The sequence below is a fragment of the Garra rufa genome, chromosome 21 (genome assembly GCF_049309525.1).
Source record: "Garra rufa chromosome 21, GarRuf1.0, whole genome shotgun sequence".
Classification (NCBI taxonomy): Eukaryota; Metazoa; Chordata; class Actinopteri; order Cypriniformes; family Cyprinidae; genus Garra; species Garra rufa.
In genome coordinates, this window is record NC_133381.1 from 31629926 (window position 1) to 31651837 (window position 21912).

Sequence of the window (21912 nt, forward strand, 5' to 3'; positions counted from 1 at the left end):
GACTTATTTCATTGTAGTCTATTGTGATATGTGTTTTGCATCATCTGTATGCTGAAAAGTTACAAAATAACTCAAGAGGAAAAAATATTAATGGAATAAAGGTGGATTTATGAAGTACCATTTCCATATCTCACTGAATGGCTCCAATATAAGAAATATGCCATTATGCTTGAACTATCCCATTATACAACATCCCAGTAATATTCCGAGGTGCGTGACAAAGAAATTAAGCCGCAAATTGACTTCACGACGGATCTCTGCTAACCTGGTCCAGACAGTTACCCAGGTAATTTCAATCTTGACCAGGCCTCAAAGACGGCCACAGGTCCCGCATGTCAATGAGGTCCCATTCCCTCCCACTCAAGCGGATGCATGACTTCCTGCTAATGGCCACAACTAAGAACACAATGACTTGATTTTGCGCTCTTTATGGAGGTAAGGAACATTTCATATTGCATGAATGTGTCGTCCTGTTGAATTGTAGGGGTAATAACTTAAATGTAATATAAAGCTTATGTCTCTTCCTGGCAGGAAATCTTGCTTCTCTGCTGCTCCCCCAGCTGTATGCGATATTAAAGGTAAAATACGGATCCCTGGAAAGCCATTTGGCACCTAATTGAGCAGTGCTATTACTTTAAACTCCCAACAGACAGTGACAGTCACTGGTGTGTGTGTGTGTGTGTGTGTGTTACAGTGTGAATGAAGTAGAACGAAGAGAGAGACTGACAATACTCTACAGTTAATGCTCCCATGTTCAGATTTCATTGTACAAAGAAAGACTCTATCGCTGTGCAATTCACTGCCACACGGTAGAATAAAATAAAAAATCACAGCTAGTAATTACCCCCGGTCATCATTTATTGAATAAAGCAAAACTGCCAGATAAATCCGCCATCCTATTTAGTTTATTGATGAAAGGGCTAAAGTAAATATGATAGTTCATCTCCTACAATCATAAAAGAAAACTACAATGGTTAGTTCTGAATAACTTCATAGATTTTCATGTCATGATCACTATATTTCACACATAAACATCTCTCTTTCTTGATGAAATAATATACTACACAGATCATGGGAGGTAAGCACTGTGTTCAGTTTTGTCGGGTGATGAATTGAGCATGTATTTCGGGTCAAAGGGCGACGTGTGTTTATTTAGCCGTGTTCTGCAGACTTCTGCCTGATGAGACATTAGTATGCGCTGTGCTGTCTCTTGTCTATGAAACACATCTGCCAGCCTTTTGCAGGCCTTGTTTCAGATTGCGTGAAGCCGAGAATAACAATTTACCATTAAAGTGTTTTGCTGTGAATTCAAAATGCCTGAGAAAAAGAGTCACAAAACTGCAGGATAGGCAAAAAGTCTCTGAGCTGGAGCTACTTTACTGTTCTGAAGTAAATAGTTAATTTACATTCCAAGTCAGAAACGTGTTGTCATATGTCTCCTTAAAGGGATAGTACATCCAAAAATTAAGATTCTGTCATAAATTATTCACACTCATGTCGTTCCAAAACCGTAAGATCATTGATCATCTTTGGACCACAAATTAAGATATTTTTGATGAAATCCGAGAGCTTTCTGACCAGCAATGCAAGTATCACATTTTATGGCCCAGAAAGGTAGTAAGGACATCATTAAAATAGTCTATGTGACATCAGTGGTTCAACCATAATCTTATGAAGCTACAAGAATACTTCTTGTGCACAAAGAAAACACAAATAACAACTCGATATCCTTACTACCTTTCTGGGCTTTGAATGTGGTAGTTGCGTCAGAAAGCTCATGGATTTCATCAAAAATATCTTAATTTGTGTTCAGAAGGTGAATGAAGGTCTTATGGGTTTCGAACGACATAAGAGTGAGCAATAAATGGAAGAAGACTGGAGTCAGATTTACTGAATAAAAAGGCTCTTGTGTGCCAGTTGCAGTTGGTTTAACTTGCATCAAGCCCAACAGATGTCTTTTTGCAGTCAGCGATTCATATTCAAAGCATTTCTAGCCTCAATTACAGTAACATTCCATTAGGTTTGTTTCTTCAGCATTAGAGCAAAAGTCTTTTTAAAATTGTATCAAATGAACTGGCCCTACTTAGCTATAACAGATGTTTGGGCTGAGCAGTTATTATTTCATGTCTTACTGTATATTCCTTTACTGCTGACAAGCTAATAGGCTCTAGCAGTGCAATTAAAGCACTTTTTCAGAGAACAAAATCATCTCCGTCTCTGTGGCTCACTGGCTCAGGTTGCATTGTATGACTGTATTACTTAGACCATTTGCTCGCTGGACACAATTGTGCCAGGACAAGATGCAATGTTTATTCATGCAGTCATGCGTCTCTGGCCTTTCACCTGTGTATATCTGTTGAATATGAAAATGCGATCACCCTGTGAGCACCCCCACTGCCACACACACATGCACACGTGCACACACAGGGACAGAGAAGGATGGCAAAACCTGCCCACACACAAACACAATCGTTTACTCTCCTCCTGTGCTTTTTTGGTCAGCGTCAGTGAAATGGAAAATGGCTCTTTGAGAGGTTTAAGCAATTCTTCTAAAAATGAAAAGTCCACCATTTTGTTGTTCTTTGTTTCTTCCGTAGAACACAAAAGGTGAATATCTGGAGAAAAGAGAATTTTACTTGCCCAACCGGACAACTAATCATATTAAAACACCCAATTATGGAAGCACCAGAATTTCAGCGAGAGTGATTGAGATTTTATTACATTCGGTGTAAACGGCAATGGATAATAGATAATGTATTGATAGTAATGAATACAACTGTACACAGAAGAAACATACTGCGGTAAAAATGTAGTTTTTGTTTTTATAACAAATATACCCGTACTACTTAAGTTTTGTGGTCCAGGGTCACATATACAAATATGAAAGGTTGGAAAAAAATGCAAATATAAGCCACTTTTAAATATGAAAGCAAACCGCCAGTAGGTGGCAGCAAGTGACTGTCTAAATCAGGGGTGCTCAACCCTATTCCTAGAGATCTACCTTCCTGCAGAGTTCAGCTCTATCCCTAATTAACGCACCTGAACCAACTAATTACGATCTGAAGGAGCACTTGATAATTACAGACTGGTGTATTTAATCAGGGTTGGAACTAAACTCTGCAGAAAGGTAGATCTCTAGGAACAGGGTTGAGCACCCCTGATTTAGACAGTCACTTGCTGCCACCTACTGGCGGTTTGCTTTCATATTTAAAAGTGGCTTATATTTGCATTTTTTCCAACCTTTCATATTTGTATATGTGACCCTGGACCACAAAACTTAAGTAGTACGGGTATATTTGTAGCAATAGCCAAAAATACATTGTATGGGTCACAATTATTGATTTTTCTTTTATGCCAAAAATCATTAGGATATTAAGTAAATATCATGTTCCATTAAGGTATTTTTGTAAATTTCCTACCATAAATATATCAAAACTTATTTTTTGATCAGTAATATGCATTTCTAAGAACTTCATCTGGACAACTTTAAAGCAATTTTCTTAATATTAAGATTTTTTGCACCCTCAGATTCCAGATTTTCAAATAGTTGTATCTCTGCCAAATATTGTCCTATCCTAACAAACCAATATTTTTTTTTTAACACCAAGCTCACAACTTTTTTATACTGTTGCAATTTTGCAATGTAAATGCTTTCATGCTACATTTTACATGCATGAAACATGCAGCTAAATGCTGCATTGGTTTTATTAATACTGTTTTTATTTGATTAAAAGATGGCGCATACATTAAATAAGGTTAGGGAAAATGACCTTGAAATAGACAAAAAAGCCCTGGAAATCAAGTTAAATACATTTTAGTACACAGTAACTTTAGTCATATAAAATGTAATTTCCTAACAACAAAATTGTGGCCAGTGAAAATGCTGAGTGGCTAGTAATTTTTCAAAAACACTAGCCACAGTGGTTGGTGAGCAAAAAAGTTAATTTCAAGCCCTGGTAGTACCATATGTCAGTTAAAGTATCCAAGTGGTTTTACAGAGGAGCAAAACATCGCAAAAAGGACTGGAATAACATGAGTGGGTAAATTATGACAGGAGTTTCATTTTTGGGTAACTATCCCTTTAATTTTTTTTTTTTTTTTTTTTTTTTTTATGATAATTACCCAACACGAAGACAGCAGGTTGATTATATTAAATTAACCACTTTTCTTAAATGACTGTTGGTTGGACAGTTATTATTATTCCTCAGTCATTTAAAAAAATTACACACACACAATAGCAATTTGTTCCAGGAAGGTTATTATGATGTCATCAACATATTGAAGGAGCCCTGTTCAGATTTAATGCTTTGTGTTAAAGGTGGCAGGTGTGGTAAATCGAGCAGCGAGCACATCAAGGTCCCCAGTTTCTCCCTCGCTGTCTGCATCCCTATGATTGCGGTGATAATAGCTGGACTGACTCTTCTGAGCACAGCTGCTGGGTGAAAGTTCATTAGGAGCAGCTGCCCTCATGGATCAAGGGTGCAGGTGGCACTGGGCACCAGTAGTAGAGAAGGGGCAGGTGGCACTTAGTGCCAATGTCTGACAAGCTGATTGTTTTCCAGGGGAAAGGCCTGGAACTGCATGACCTAATGCGCAACATGTTTTGACCTGAAAATCTGGCCACGTCAAGAACAATAAAATAAAGACAGTGGGGTTTTCCAATAACAGTCTCCAGTTGTCCAGTCATGTCTGTCTGGTCATTTGAATAATACATGAATAGATTACATGATATTTCAGAGGTTAAAGTCAGGAGGCCAACCCACATCAGAAAGCTGGCCGATCATGTTAGGTTTGGTGACATAAGATTGGCTGAAATGTTGGGGTTTTGGAGAGAAAAGTTTTCAATACCAAGTACTCCAGGTTTGGACTTTTGTTTTTGGTAATTCGGACTGGGCAAGACCTACAAGTACGAACTACTGGGGACAGGAAGATAAAGTCTGGTCCCATATTTAAAAGTTGTTTTAGAGCTAGAGCAAGCTATTACGATGATTACAAGGACAAATAATTTTCTCTTTTTGCAATATCGTGTAGTGATGAATCATTTGCAATGAGACCAGGAATGTGTATACCCTATTAATAAAAGAAGGATGGTTAGTTTTGATTTCATGTGGACTTTAAAGTGAATTATTAGAGGAACTGAAGTAAAGTTAAGAACTAGAGAGAGTTATTCATTTCTCATAGTAAAGTGCACTGGCTCCACAGCTGAGGACATTCAAGGTCATGAGAAACGAGACAAACTCATCTGTATGTGTGTGTTTGTGTACATGTTCACATATTTCTGCGTCACGGCACGTTATTACCTCAGACATCATCAATTTCCTCCCCAGACACAACATGATTTAGGCAGGCCAATGAAATTAAATCAAATTATCTCCACCCCCAAAACGATCAAGCACGTGAAAGTCCAGGCACTGAGTCAGCCGCTCCCCAGAGCTCCGGACAGGAAGTCTTTGATCCAGCGCTTTCACACAATAAGGAAGCAGCCACAGTCTGAGAAAAAAAAACATAACAAACAATCTCTTCGAAATCAAACAATGAGTGTTAATGCATTTAGGAAAACAAGCAAGAAAGCACATGAGGATATTTAAGTTGTTATTTAAAATGCAGCAGCTCCAGACAGAGAGAGCTGTGTGAATGAAGTTAAGAGGATTACAGGTTGATTGGTGACACTCGAGGCTGGTGAGGAGAGATAAAACATGAGAAGTGTGGGCAGGTGATGCTGTTCGGCTCACCTTTCTGAAATCTGTTTATCCAGCACAGAACGTCGCATTACACAGTAGCTTTTGTTTAGAAGTTTTATCTTTTTTTTTCTTCTGCACTGGTAAACATATTTAAAGGGGTCCTATTATTCTCTTTGGCAAAGTCTTGATTTGGATTTTGGGTTGTACTAGAACAGGTTTTCATGCTTGAACTTTCCCAAAAAAATGCATTATTTTCTGCATATTTTATATTATTGCAGCACCTTTCTTCTTAGTCTGTCTCAAACATTCTGTTTAGTTCCTGTTTCTGGTTATGTGGCCCAGTGTGTTGTGATTGGTTCAGAAATGTCGAACCCTTTAACATAATTGCGAGTTTCCATCTGCTCAGGTTGTAAATATTAACGATGGTGTCAATTTTGCCATTCCAATTTGAGACTGATTCAGACCCGAGAATGTTTAAGAACAAGAGGACTGTGCAGGTTTTAGAAACAGGGTGGAAGAAACAGCATATCCTCGACATAGCGACAACACACTAAAGCAGCTCTGCTTCTTCATCTTCTCTAGCGCAGCTCAGTAATATCCTGAAGAAGTGCACTGTAGTCTGAATGAGCCATTCATTGTAGTTCTTGAAAAGTGTTTTCTGTTAAAAAGAATATTTCCTTTTCCCTTTTTTTAGTGCTCAAACTGCAACAGTACACACTACCCAAAGTTGAAAAAGTGAAAAAAGCATAATATGACCCTTTTTCTTTACGTTCATTCACCTAACTCTAATTCTTTTAGTCATCCATCTGCCTATTCATCTATCCATCCACCCATGTGTCTTCCAATAAATCACCAAAGCACCCATCCATTAGTTCAACCAATTACTTGTTTATTCATTCATGAAACTATATGTTTGTTTGTTTATTCATTCATCTAACATCCATCTTCCAAATAATTAGCCACTCAAATAATCCACCCATTCCTCCATATATACAATAATTCAGTGGTCTAACAATTCATTCATTCATCTGCAGCAACTGCATCTGTTTCTGTGTTCGTTCATTCATGCATTCATTCATTCATTTAACCTCCATCTTTCAACTTATCAGCCTCTAAAGTAATCACTCTATCTATTCATCCATCTATCCATTTATCAATGCATCATTAATAATTTTTTTCTGTCATTAATTAATTAATTAATTCATTCATTCATCTAACCCCATCTTCCAACTAATAAGCCTTTCAAGTAATCGCTGTCTATTCATCCATCCATCCATCTAGCCATCTATCCATCCATCTATCCAACCAACCATCATCCATCTATTATTCATCTAACCATTCATTCATTCATCTAACCCCATCTTCCAACTTATAAGCCTTTCAAGTAATCACTCTGTCTGTTCATCCATCCATCTAGCCAGCCAGCCATCCATCCATCCATTAATTATCTAACCATTCATTCATTTAACCTCCATCTTCAAACTAATCAGCCTCTCAAGTATTCATTCCATCTATTCACCCATCTATTAATCATCTAACCATTCATTCATTCATTCATTCATTCATTCATTCATCTAACCTCCATCTTCTAACTAATCAGACTAAGACTAAGTAATCACTTCATCTGTTCATCCATCTATCCAGCCATCTATCCATTATTAATCTAACCATTCATTCATTCATTCATTCATTCATTCATCTAACCTCCAACTTCCAACTAATAAGCCTTTCAAGTAATCACTCTATCTATTCTTCCATCCATCTAGCCATCCATTCATCCATCCATTAATTGTCTAACCATTCATTCATTCATTTAACCTCCATCTTCAAACTAGTCAGCCTCTCAAGTAGTCATTCCATCTATTCACTCATTTATTAATCATATAACATTCATTCATTTATTAATTAATTCATTCATCTAACTTCCATCTTCCAACTAATCAGCCTCTCAAGTAATCACTCTATCTATTCATCCATCTATCCATTTAACAATACATCCTTTACTCATTTCATTCATTCATTATTTCATTTATTCATTCATTCATTCATCTAACCTCCATTTTCTAACTAATCAGCCTCTCAATTAATCACTCCATTCATCCATCCATCCATTCATCCATCCATTACTCATCTAACCATTAATGAATTCATTTATTTATTTATCCATTCATTCATTCATTCATCTAACCTCCATCTTCCAACTAATCAGTCTCAAGTAATCACTATATTTTTTCATCTATCTATCCAGCCAACTGTCCATCCATTAACCTTCTAACCATTCATTTATTCATTCATTCATTCATTAATTCATATAATCTCCATCTTCCAACTAATGAGCCTTTCAAGTAATCACTGTATCTGTTCATCCAACTAGCCAGCCATCTATCTGTCCATTAATCATCTAACCATTTGTTCGTTCGTTCGTTCTTTCATTCATCTAACCTCCATCTTCCATTTAGTTAACCACTCAAAGACTCAATCCATCTATCCATCCATCCATCCATCTATCTATTCAACCAACCATTTAAAAGTTTTTTTTTGTTTTTGTTTTTTTTTTTGCTTGTTTGTTCATTCATTCATCTAACTTCCATTTTCTGGCCGTCCATACATCTATGTAATTATCCATCTGTCCATTCATCCCGCTCCACCATCCATCCATTCCTTATTTATGTATACTCTATCTTACTTAAACTGTCTATCCAAAAACAATCCATACAAAAACAAATAATCCTGGCAGAATATTACTAGTACATTTTCTGGTAAATTTACAGACATTTCCTTCCAACAGTTCCTTCAACCCTAAAACACAACATAAGACAACTCTAAATACAGGTAAAACACCTGTTAAAACAATAATAATTTGAATAATTCTTCATATTAGCACAATACATTTGGCCATATTGTAATGGACTTTTCTTCAAGTGAATCTGTGTGTCTATGCTTCAATCCCTCTGTGTGTGTGTGTGTGTGTGTGTGTGTGTGTGTGTATGTGTGTACCTGGTATTCATCACGTTGTGGGGACCAAATGTCCCTACAAGGATAGTAATACCAGTAGATTTTGACCTTGTGGGGACATTTCTTAGGTCCCCATGAGGAAACAGGCTTATAAATCATGCACAATGAGTTTTTGGAGGAAGTAAAAGTGTGCACAATCTCCTGTGAGGGCTAGGTTTAGGTGTAGGGTAGGTGTAGGGCGATAGAAAGTACGGTTTGTACAGTATAAAAACCATTACGCCTATGGAATGTCCCCATAAAACATGTAAACCCAACATGTGTGTGTGTGTGTGTGTGTGTGTGTGTGTGTGTGTGTGTGTGTGTGTGTGTGTGTGTGTGTGTGTGTGTGTGTGTGTGTGTGTGTGTGTGTGTGTTTGTTTTTGTGACATATCAGGACACAAATTGGTGTAATAACATGGGTATGACATAGGTATTACAAGGAGAGGGTGACTTATGAGGACATTGCCCATGTCCCCACTTTTCAAAAGGCTTATAAATCATACAGAATACGTTTTTTTGAGAATGTAAAGATATGCACAGTCTCCTGTGAGGGCTAGGTTTAGGTGTAGGGAAGGTGTAGGGTGATAGCAAATATCGTTTGTACAGTATAAAAACCATTACGTCTATGGAATGTCCCCACAATTCACAAAAACAAACATGTGTGTGTGTGTGTGTGTGTGTGTGTGTGTGTGTGTGTGTGTGTGTGTGTGTGTGTGTGTGTGTGTACCTGGTATTCATCACGTTGTGGGGACCAAATGTCCCCACAAGGATAGGAATACCAGTAGATTTTGACCTTGTGGGGACATTTCTGAGGTCCCCATGAGGAAACAGGCTTATAAATCATGCACAATGAGTTTTTTTGAGGAAGTAAAAGTGTGCACAATCTCCTGTGAGGGCTAGGTTTAGGTGTAGGGTAGGTGTAGGGCCATAGAAAGTACGGTTTGTACAGTATAAAAACCATTATGCCTATGGAATGTCCCCATAAAACATGTAAACCCAACATGTGTGTGTGTGTGTGTGTGTGTGTGTGTGTGTGTGTGTGTGTGTGTGTGTGTGTGTGTGTGTGTGTGTGTGTGTGTGTGTGTGTGTGTGTGTGTTGTGTTTCTTAGTAGACTGTTTCTTGGCTCACTCCAGCACTAACACTAGAGAGATGGGAATATGTGGCATCTTATCCCCTGGAAGCAAGCTACGTGCCAGACCGAAGAGATGAGGACTGGAATGTTGGACCGCCATGTCCTTAGTCAGAAGAAAAATTACCCCTGAGCCTTGGCTTGAGGGAATTCCCCCTAGCACAGGGCAGGTCCCTCCTGCAAAGCCAGACAGGTTGAGATATGAATAATGATTTGCTTTGCAACATGCACAGGAGACTGAGTGATCCAGTCCAGATTCAGACTTTACACACAGAATGGATCCAGCACTGCACACTTCTCATCTTGAACCTGACGCAATAAATTCAGTGTGAAACCCAGAGCTGGTCTACTTTGATATGGACCACTAGCTCTCTGTGATTGTTCAACAATTTCGACAAAACCAGAACATTCTACCTATCCCAGCATGCCATTCAAAATGCTCTAAACCTATAATGCTGCTCTCACCCACATTGTTCTTTTGATTGAACTGCCACGTTTTCTGCCTAGAGGACAAGACCCCAGTGGTGGTGAAACAGATTAAAAATCATTTTACATGAGCGCGATATCAGAGGTAATCAAAAATCAGTCAAACCATGTTTGAGCTGCACTGATATCAGCGACTTCTTTTATTTATTTAGTTTTTTTTTTTTTTTTTAAGCTGAATACATCCCTAAAGAGCTAACACTATTGATTTATGATCAAAATAGCTTTCATGTGCAACATGCAAAGTTCATAGTATATTAATATCACTGGCAAATAGTTCATCTAACACTACTTTGACCTGTGTATCAATATTTATGTGAAAGTGACAGACAATGAGCACTAATTCTTAACACTAATAGCAAAAAGACAAGCATATGAAGTTTAAGATTATAAAGCCTGTGTATTTTAGATAGTTGTCTCCCCCTTGTGGTCAACTGTCAAGAAGGAAAACAGATTATTTCATATTTGGTATAATTACAAATTGTTTGAAGAATATCCTTTATTTTGACAATGAGTTCAAAAATCCTTTAATTATGTTTTCTGTTTCTTTTGTCAGTGACTGTTCTCTTATCACACAATTTCCTCATTAATTTGAACTCATCTGTCTCGCCTTCTTACACAAATGTTCATTCTCTCTCTCTCTTTCTCTCTCTCCAAGTTTGTCCTTTTTCTTCAAAGCTGCTGATGTGTGCATAATGAATAGCATTCATCAAAGTCATAATCTCTTTCATATGAGTTAATTCACACTGCCACAGTCTCTCTTCTGCCAAACTAGAAGTAGAGACTCTCTCTAAAACACGGACAGATCAAATCTAAACTCACTATGACCACACATTACTGCATTTTCTCAAGTCATAAGTCTTTGAAATTGTGGACTGAAAGTAGGCTAAATGTACTGTGCTTCCATATATGCTTTGCAAATAAATAACATGTATTGTTTCAAAAGTAACATTTTATTTAATACATGGACTAAATGGAATATGAAATGTTTAAAGACAAGAAGTGAAACTTGTGGAAGTCGGTTTTCACAATGGAGTGATGGATAAATAAATAAATTACATGTTTTTATCTAATTTTTGGTGTCCACACAATGTTTAGAATTCTTAACTCAAAATTGTGAGATATGAACCCAAAACTGCAAGAAATAAAGTGAGATTTTTGATGTTGTTGTTGTTGTTGTTATGAAATCCAAGTTCTGAAAAAGTGACAACTCAGAATTGCAAGATTTAAACTCAAAATTGTGAGAAATAAAGTCAGAAAGTGAAAGTGTGGTATAAAAAAAGTCACAACAACCTTTATTTTAAATCCGCAGCATAAATTCATAAAGATGCTCTTAGCCATTCATTGTATTTCTGTTATTTATTTCGTTTGGTGTCAGGAGGAGGTATTCAGAGAGATTGTTTCACAACATACCTACTATAAAAAAGCCTCCACTGTATTGTTTAAAATTCAGTTTGCACTATTATACTTTTTAAATGGACATATTTTTCATTTTCATTCAGCTGATGCCACAACAGAGCAAAACCCTGCTGCTGAAACAGCACACCATTGCTTTATTTCCAAATGTTATAAATGTAATACAGGAGTTGTAGGCAGACCATGATATGGTTTATTACAGACAATAACCATTTTGCAATTGTTGCCTAACCCAGCCTCATTCCTCGGATCTCTTTTGCCATTGGTGGGATCGAACGCACTCAATACAAACATCTTCGCCATCTCAGCACAAAGCTTGAAGACAATTCGGCAAACATGAATTTTTAATCACGAGGAGTTCCTTCTCCCAGTTTCTGACCTTCAGCCTGAGCAAATTCTTTTCAATAATTCATATTTTTTCAGTATCCCACCCCCAACTGAATACATGGGGCACATTTACACACATACACAGTTTTGCATGCTTGCTTAAACAGAGAATGGGTGTGTTGTTTCAGAATTGTTGTAATTTTTCGTATTACTTAGTACGGTGAGTATTGCAACTTTATACCAGCATTTAAGATTATTTGATTGATAGACTGTTGAAATTAACCTCCTAAAATAAAACTATACCTATAGTATGATATTTTTCTCATTTAACTTGATGCCTTCTGCTATAATTGTGCATTAAACATATACAGTTGCTTAACCAAAATGCCACGCTGTATCTGGTGCTTATAATTGCATGTCTGTTTCATCTTCAATTTCACACCTGAGCGGGTTTTTACCCGGGGCACAGGAAAACACTCTCACTACCCACGCTGCATCTGTGTCATCTGCCTTTTTACAGATCTATAGAATCCCTTGACTGCAGTGAGCATAATAAAAGCTGTCCTTTAGGTTTTGTTAAAGTAAATTTAAAAGCTAAATAAGTCAAATGTGCTCAGTTTAAAGGAACAGTTCACCAGAAATGAAAATTTGCTGAGTATGTACTAACCCTCAGGCCATTTAAGAAATAGAAGAATTTGATGTCTAATTATTAGCCATTGATCGGTGCTTGATCTGTGCATATTTCTCTCATGATTCAGATGAGATGGCTTTTTCAGTGGAGAAAGCAATATCATGAATAGAGCACTCATATTGTAGCTGGAAGCAACATTTGATAACATCTTGATGGATTTTCAGTGGTGGCCATGGTTATGATTAGAACACTAGAATTTTCACCAGCTAAAAATGGTTTTAAATCAGTTGTTTCTATCTTTTGCTGTAGTGTGTCAGTAGGAAATATCAGTTTACATTTCCAAGCATTCATTTTGCCATTAATTAATAATCCAGTGATATTTTTGCTTGCACAAGGAGTCTGACAACAGCAAGTGCTCCACACAGAGATCTGAACTCATCATCATCCAGTCTGTCTGGACTAATATGAAGAAACAGAACAAACTGAGACAGACTAAATCTAGAAGAACTGTGGCAATGTCTCCAAGATGCTTCAAGAAACCTACCTGCAAAGCTACCTGAAAAACTATGAGCACGTGCACCTAGGGTAAAAGCTGCTTTAAACGCAGTTTGGTCACGCCAAATGTTGATCTATTTATGGCATTATTTTTGACAGCATCCTCGTTTTACAGCATTTTTACACCTAAAATGTTTAACAGTACTGTAGCTTTGCAGGAAGATCTCTTGAAGCCTCTTGGAGACGTTGCCACAGTTCTTCTGAATTTAGTCTGTCTCAGTTTGTTCTGTTCTTCTAGACAGACTGGATGATGATGAGATCAGATCTCTGCGTGGAGCACTGGCTGTTATCAGACATACAAAAATCTCACTGGATTATTTCAATTAATGGCAAAATGAACGTTTGGAAATGTAAACTGATATTTCCTACTGACACACTACACCAAAAGATAGAAATAACTGACTTAAAACCATTGTTAGCTGGTGAACACCACTGTATTTATTTATTTATTATTCTGATGGCACCCATTCACTGCAGAGCATCCTCTGGTGAATATATTTTACATGCATTCTACATTTAGTATGCAAGCTAGTATGTTTAATATATTATACTTGCACTGGTGTCCACAAAAGCGCAAGCACATAAAAGTAAGATACAGTGGGCTCCTTCACCTTCTTCAGCAGTGCTTGTTGTCTTACATCTCTCCAGCCTGAGGTAAAATCCAGTTTCTTATGGTTTCTTGATACTAGGTTGTTTCCTTTCATTTATCACTCACAATGGTCAGCATAAACTCAAGATTAATTGTTAGACTGTTAAAGCACCAGTGACTTGTCAAGTAGAACCTTCTTAATGGACACCAAGGCTTTTCTTAACTCATAAAAAGTTATGTAATTAAAAATTAATGTGGTATTTATCCACACTGTGTTATTGTAAATTAATAATAAAGTGATTAAATATATATACAAACTAAATTATCTAACTATAAGTGGTGCTTGCTTGCAAAAGCATATTTGGGTGGTAGCTATAAGATATTGATGTATGGCTTTTATTAGTTCAAAAATTATATACTTTAAAAAAAATCATGTTTATTTGATGTGTTACTGGATATTTTCTACAACATTTTTTTTTTTCCAGTGTGTGTGATTTGATGTATAATTTATGTCCATACCACAGGCAAAATGAGAAATAGTAATGCTTGCCTTAGCAAGCACAACTAATAACAGAGATTACAACTGGAAGCCATCTTTGATTCATAACCTAGACAATCAAAAAGCTTTCTTTTGCTGGTAACCCAGGAGGTTTCCTGGATCTCTGGATTAATGGCTCAGACATTCATAATGTCTCTGCATGCTGTGCTGTGTCAAGTCTTCTCAGTCCTCATGGGGCCGTGTTGTTTTTTCTCTTTGTTTGTTTAACCCTCCTTCACAAGAAAGAAATGAATGATTTACTTTCCTTCACAATTCCATTAAATGACAAATTAACCTTTTTATAAAACAGTTTTCTGCATTTATGTCCCTTTTACCTTATACAGGGGAGAAAGGAAGAGGCAGGAGATTTTTCAAATTACATAGCAACAAGCCAGGATGATGAGGTTCTGCTTTTGTGTTTTCGTATAGTGTTTTAAATAGCTCTTACAAGAATATCTTGATCCAAACCTGTATGATTGTTTTGTTAATTTGTGTAACAGAAAGAAGATGTTTTGCTTAGTGTTTTTTTTTTTTTTTTTTTTTTTTTTCAATTTTATTGTATGGACAAAAGCAGTTGAAACATTCTTCAAGATATCTTTTGAGCTCTACTTAATAAAGAATACAAATCATGTTTAGCATACAATTTTTGGGTGAACTAATCCTTTAAGCTTTACTATACTTTCTTAAGATGTAAACTAATAGGTGACTAAGTCACAAATACTCATAGCAATGTTCACATCAATATGCATAATCCATCACTAAGCAGGTTAAAAACATATGCTTTTGATTTCCACTGATGGATCCCCTTGTATCTGACCTTTTCCAATGCTTTTGTCACATAAGGCCACTTGTCACAGTTCTATTAGGCGTGTTCAAAGATGCTTGACATCGATGAGTCGTATGTAGGCTCTTGTTATTGATGGGAAACCAGATCCATCAATGGCACTAGTATAACTGCTTCTAAGAACATTGTGTGAACTTAAACAAAAGACTTGGCACACTTGGCTGAAGCAGGCTTATCCGTGACCAAGATTCAGATCAAGTTCTGGATTTGGTTCATTAATATTGATGAAGAGCTGTCACACTCATGATTTCTCTGTGAGTAAAGGTTGCGCTCTATAGAATACAGTCTGTCAGTTATTCTTACCTGGGTTTGGTTCATCCAATAAAGCACATTCATGTCACAGGTGTCTTGTGCTTGGTAAGACCTCGGAAGCAGCGGTGTAATGAGAATAGAATGGGTCCAAATATAAACCCTTGTGAAAAATCTACCTACACAACATGATCTCACGATAATTTGAATGCATTTACCATAAAATGTGGTTCTACAAAACGTACCTTTACTTACATTTTTACAGACACTAAAATGTACAATACTGATGTATTTTCAGCATCTTAACGTACAATACTGACGGATTTTCAGCATTTTAAGGTACAATACTTACGTATTGACAACACCTAAAACATAATTTAGGATTTTCATCTGCATTCTGAGCAGCGACCGTAATCATCAAAACCTGAACTGACACACTTGTTACAAATTCAAAAGTTGCTGCTTCAAGTAACTATACAACAGGTTTTACAGCAAATAATCGAATGCTCATTGGCTCTTGCCTTCTTCGTCACAGTTTGCAATATGGCATGTTTCTGGTGAGGTGTGTTTGAATGAGAAGTGCTTTCACGGAGTAGATGCTTTTGACATTTTTGCAGTAACTAAATTCAACCTGGTCTCATGATAAGCGTACCTCTGGGAACTTTTTTGCAAGACACAAAATACATACTGCCACGTACGTTTCATGACATATTCAATGTGAAATGTCAACTGGGTGACGCTAAAAGAGTGTTCTTTTTCCCCGAAACAAATGGATGTATATATGGTAAATTGTTGGTGTCACCGTAGTTCTGACTTGAAATGTCCATTGATTGGTGCTGTAACTCTAATGCTCCATGACGTTTTAAAATAACGTACCATCTGCACTACACCTAAACCTACTCGATAGTATGAACAAAAGTGAATGTGATGCAAAAACACAATCGCAAGCATGCCGTTTTAGCTTGTTTTCCGGTCTCTCATCTTTCAGCTCTTTTATCATGAGTCATGTTTATCAAAGGATTCGTAGCCAAGGATTCAGCATTCTCATCTTTCCACTGTCTCCCGACATGTGGATATGGCTGTAGCATTTTTTTTCCCAAGTGGCAGTCACACAGAACTTTCAAAATTGGTTGTGCAGCAACCATTACCTCAGCATATTCACCATGGTAAAATTAAGGACTGTAATTAATGTATGAATGTATCGTCACAAAACAAATGACCCCCAAAATAAAAACACAGTAGGTATTTTGTCACGGATTGGCCAGGTTCATCCACCACAGTCACCCAGCGATCACAGTCACCTGACTATTAATCACACACACCTGCACCTCTCATTATCCGGGCTCATTCATTCGAAGCGGACTCATTGTGCTTCTCTCTGCGAGATCACGAACTTACCTACCTGTTGCTACTTACCTCTGCTCTGTTCCATTTCAGTCTGTGCAGCTCCATCCACTCGACTCAACGAGGTGTGTGTGTCGTAAGTCTGTCATTTCTCCTGGATCCATTCAGCGGTGTGTGTGCCGTAAGTCTACAAAGACTCACTCAGCGAATCCACTTCATCCTCCGGTCGTTCCTGCAAAAAGGGAAAAACACTATCATCAGATTACGGATATCCTTCAAGAACTTCTATAGAACTGTTATACTTACCCATTTGTGCACGTCATCTTCCTTCATCTGCTCTGCTGTGAAAATAAACTGGTTTATTATCACTTACCTTCTTTGTCCGTCTGCTTCTGTAACAGTTAGCCCGGACCAAGACAGCACACAGCATAAGCAACCCCGATCCGTTTCAGGAACTGGTGGATTCGCTGAGGAAGGTGTTGCTGCAATCACCTACCACTATGCCATCCGCACCACCATCCGCAGCACCTCCAGCACCTAGCACTTCTTCCGCACCCGTCAATTCCAGTCCCATGGCCTGACCAGCGCCCTATTCTGGCGGGGCGGAGGAGTGCAACGGATTTCTGTTACAATGTTCTCTGATATTCACTATGCAACCTGCTTTGTATCCCACAGATCAGTCAAAAATTGCCTTCATCACGTAACTTCTCACGGGACCTGCTCTACAATGAGCTGAGACCATCTGGCTACAAGCCAGGCCGGCTACCCGATCCAAAATTTTATCGCTCATTTCAAAGAAGTATTCGGTCGGTCTGATGGGGAAGTATCGGCTGTGGAACAGCTTTACCATCTCAAACAAGGAAATATGACTACCCAGGAATACTCTCTTCGTTTTTGCACACTCGCCGCCGCTAGTGGATGGAATGAGTGATCTCTTCTGACCTCCTACCGGCTCGGCTTGGAACCGAAGCTCCGTCTGCAACTGGCTGCTCTGGATGATACTATGGGTTTGGAGAAATTTATCCAACAAGCTCTTCGATGTTCTGACCGTATGCAATCATACCAGTCACTTCAAGAACCTGTTACTACTGCACTCCTCCGACCTTCTGAGCCAGCTCACCCTCCAGAACCTGAACCTATGATTATTGAAGCTGGAAAAGGAGGAGGCTGACCCGGGGTCTCTGTATGTACTGTGGGGCAAGTGGACATGTCCGGTTGAACTGCCCTCTTCGTCCAGTCCGTTCATTGGTGAGTGTCATCCATACAGATGTTGAAAAATGCATCCTCTCACTACCAATGTTCAATTAACCACCCACTCATCCTCTGTTTCAGCCACCACCCTCATCGACTCCAGGGTAGCTGGGAATTTCATCTCCAGTATCCTCTGTCGCCAGCTCCAACTCTGCACTGAGGCTTCGTCTACAATCTACCAGATTCAACCCATCACCAACTCAATAAAATCACGCACCCGGATTCATCGGAAATGTGAAACCATCAAACTTCAAATTGGTCTACTTCATAAAGAGGATACTCAACTTCTGGTTCTGGAGGATGCATCTATGGAAACATCATCTTGGGGTGCCCGTGGCTGGTGAAGCACAATCCCATTCTCTCTTGGGGCACAGGAGAGATATTAAAATGGGGAAAAGGATGCTCACCTGGTTGTTTCCCGCGATTTACCTCGACCCATTCCTAAATCTCTGCCTGTCTGTGTTACTTCTGTGGAAAGTCCCTTATAAAAGAGATCCGTAAAGATTCCCACAATCTACTCTCCCAGCTACCTCCTCATCGGCCATGGGACTGTGCCATCGACCTGGTTCCAGATGCCACACTGCCCAGAGGAAAGATCTACCCGTTGTCACTTCCGGAGACCAAGGCCATGGAGGAGTATATCCAGGAAGCTCTGAGTCAGGGGTATATTCGTCCTTCCACTTCACCCGCAGCATCCAGTTTTTTCTTCGTTGCGAAGAAGAATGGAGGGCTGCGGCCATGTATCGATTATCGCATCCTCAACCAAGGTACAGTCAAATTCAGGTATCCCCTTCCTCTCGTCCCTGCGGCCCTGGAACAACTCCGGACTGCACACATATTCACCAAGCTGGACCTCTGCAGCGATTATAACCTGGTAAGAATACGAGAGGGGGACGAATGGAGGACCGCATTCGTGACCCCCTACTGGCCACTACGAGTATTTGGTTATGCCCTACGGATTGGTCAACGTCCCCTCTGTATTCCAAAACTTTATTCATGAAGTCCTCCGGGAGTTTCTCCATCACTTCGTCATTGTCTACATAGATGATATTTTGATTTACTCCCGGAGTGAGGCCGAACATCGCCACCACATTGCGGAGGTCCTCCAAAGGCTGCGTGATCACCAACTCTACCTCAAGGCTGAGAAATGTTCATTTCACCTGTCATCAGTTCACTTCCTCGGATACATCATTGACCATGAAGGGGTTCGCATGGACGAGGGGAAGGTGAATGCAGTTGTTTCCTGGCCAGAACCCACAACGATCAAGGAGTTACAGAGATTTCTCGGATTTGCCAACTTTTACAGACATACAAGACTACAGTATTATCACAGCTCCATTAACCAGCCTCCTGAAGGGCAAACCCAAAACTCTCTCCTGGAACTCCGATGCAGCCGCAGCCTTCCAAGCCCTGAAAGAAGCCTTTACACAAGCTCCACTCCTGACTCATTCTAACCCCGATCTGCCTTTCGTTGTGGAAGTCGATGCTTCAACCAATGGAGTAGGAGCCGTACTATCCCAGTTCCAAGGTACCCCTAAATTACTCCATCCATGTGCCTATTTCTCCCGGAAGCTCAACCCTGCGGAGTGGAATTATGACATCGGCAACCGCGAGTTACTGGCCATCAAGCTCGCCCTGGAGGAGTGGCGACACTGGCTGGAGGGAGCTAAACATCCATTTTAAGTCATAACTGATCATAAAAATCTGCAATATCTTTGTGATGCCAAAAGACTCTGCCCTCGTCAAGCCCACTGGTCATTATTCTTCTCACGCTTCAACTTCTCCATAACCTATCGTCCAGGACCCAAGAACGTCAGAGCTGACGCTCTCTCAAGACTCCATGACCTGCAAGAATCATCCGAAGAACCCACAACCATCATTCCTGAGAATATCATCATCAGTCCCATAGAATGGTCTGCTCCTCCAGCCGTCGCTCTTCCAGAAGCCAGACCTCCGCCGGGTTGTCCTCCAGACCGCCAATTCATTCCTCCTGATCAACGAGAAGATCTCACCCAATCTACACACACCTCCCTGGGGCATCCAGGGGCCAACAACACCCTCTCGCTGCTGTCTGAATGCTTCTGGTGGCCTGAAATGGCAAGGTATGTGCTTGGCTGTAAGGAGTGTGCCATGTCAAAACGTCCCCGTCATTTACCAGCAGGACAACTCCATCCCTTGCCGATCCTCCCTCTGATGGAAATACCTGCATCCTAGTCATAGTGGATCGTTTTTCAAAGTTCTGCCGGCTCTTACCCTTAAGATGTCTCCCTACTGCTCTGGAAACAGCAGAAAAACTCTTCAACCATGTCTTCCATTACTACGGCATCCCCGAAGACATAGTTTCGGACAGAGGACCCCAATTCATTTCCAGAGTCTGGAAGTCATCCTTCAGGCTCCTAGGTGTGACCGTCAGTCTCTCCTCTGGCTACCATCCGCAAACCAACCAGACGGAGAGGAAGATCCAGGAGGTGAGGCGGTTCCTCAGGACCTTCTGCCACGGCCACCAGGACTCCTGGAACCAGTTTCTGGGCTGAGCGGAATATGCCCAGAATTCACTGCGGCAACCCACCACAGGACTCACACCATTTCAGTGTGTGCTCGGTTTCCAGCCTCCTCTCTTCCCCTGGAATGGTGAACCATCACAGGTGCCTGCAGTGGATCACTGGTTTCGGGAGAGCAAGAGAGTCTGGGACGAGGCTCATCACCATCTTCAGAGGGCAGTTCGCAGAAACAAGATCGTTGCGGATCGTAGGAGGATTCCTGGTCCAGTCTACACTCCGGGACAGAAGGTCTGGCTCTCCACTCGGGATATCCGCATGCGACTGCCCTCAAAGAAACTCAGTCCCAGATTTGTTGGTCCCTTCACCATCTTGGAACAGGTCAACCCCGTAACGTATAAACTCCAGCTACCACCTCAATATAGGATTCACCCCACATTTCACGTTTCATTGTTAAAACCCTTTCACGAACCTCTGCTTCCCTCCACAGAACCTGGCCAAGAAGAAGAACCCCCTCCCCCCTTGGATCTGGAAGAGGGTTCCATCTACATAGTTAAGGAGATTCTGCAGTCCCGACGTCGTGGTTGTCAACTCAAATATCTTGTGGACTGGGAAGGATACGGACCCGAAGAAAGATCATGGGTTCCCAGAGCCGACATCCTGGACCCCACGCTCATGGAGGAATTCCACACAAGTCACCCAGAATACCCTGCACCTCGGGGACGAGGTAGACCACCACGGCGTCGGAGGTCTCGGGCCTCAGGAGCGGGCCCTGCTGTGCTAAGCATTATGTACTAATACTTACAATAGACAATGACACCAGGCTGACCTACAGTGGGTGACATTTTTAGGTATCAGTCAGTCATATGCATAATTTTGGATGGTTGGAATATGATTGGTTGTCAATGGTTTTATCATTCACCAGAGAAGCCAGAGAAGCATATTAAAATAAATTACTAATAAATTATTAATAGAAAATAAGATGATAAATTATTGTTTTCATGCTTACATTATTGGGATCTCTGGATCTACAAACAAAAGCCAGTCTCAGCAACTCTCATGCTTTATGGAGTGCTGCCTGTAAAATGACACTTTGTGTAACTACTGAGAAACAGCAAGTGGGTTTATATTGGGTGCCACAGTGCAGCAAGACCGCTGTTATGCTTCTCACCTCTAAATCTCCCTTCTCCAGCCACAGCGGTTCAACCATTTAAATAAAATCATTACAGAAGTCAGTACCAGTGGGCAGGGTTGCAACTGAATAATTTAACAGGAATGTTTTTATACACAAACACACATGGGATGATGAGCAAGGCAGAAGAGGATGATGTCATCTCCCTCTCACCCGCCAAACAATATTGTCACACGCTCGAAAAGCCACC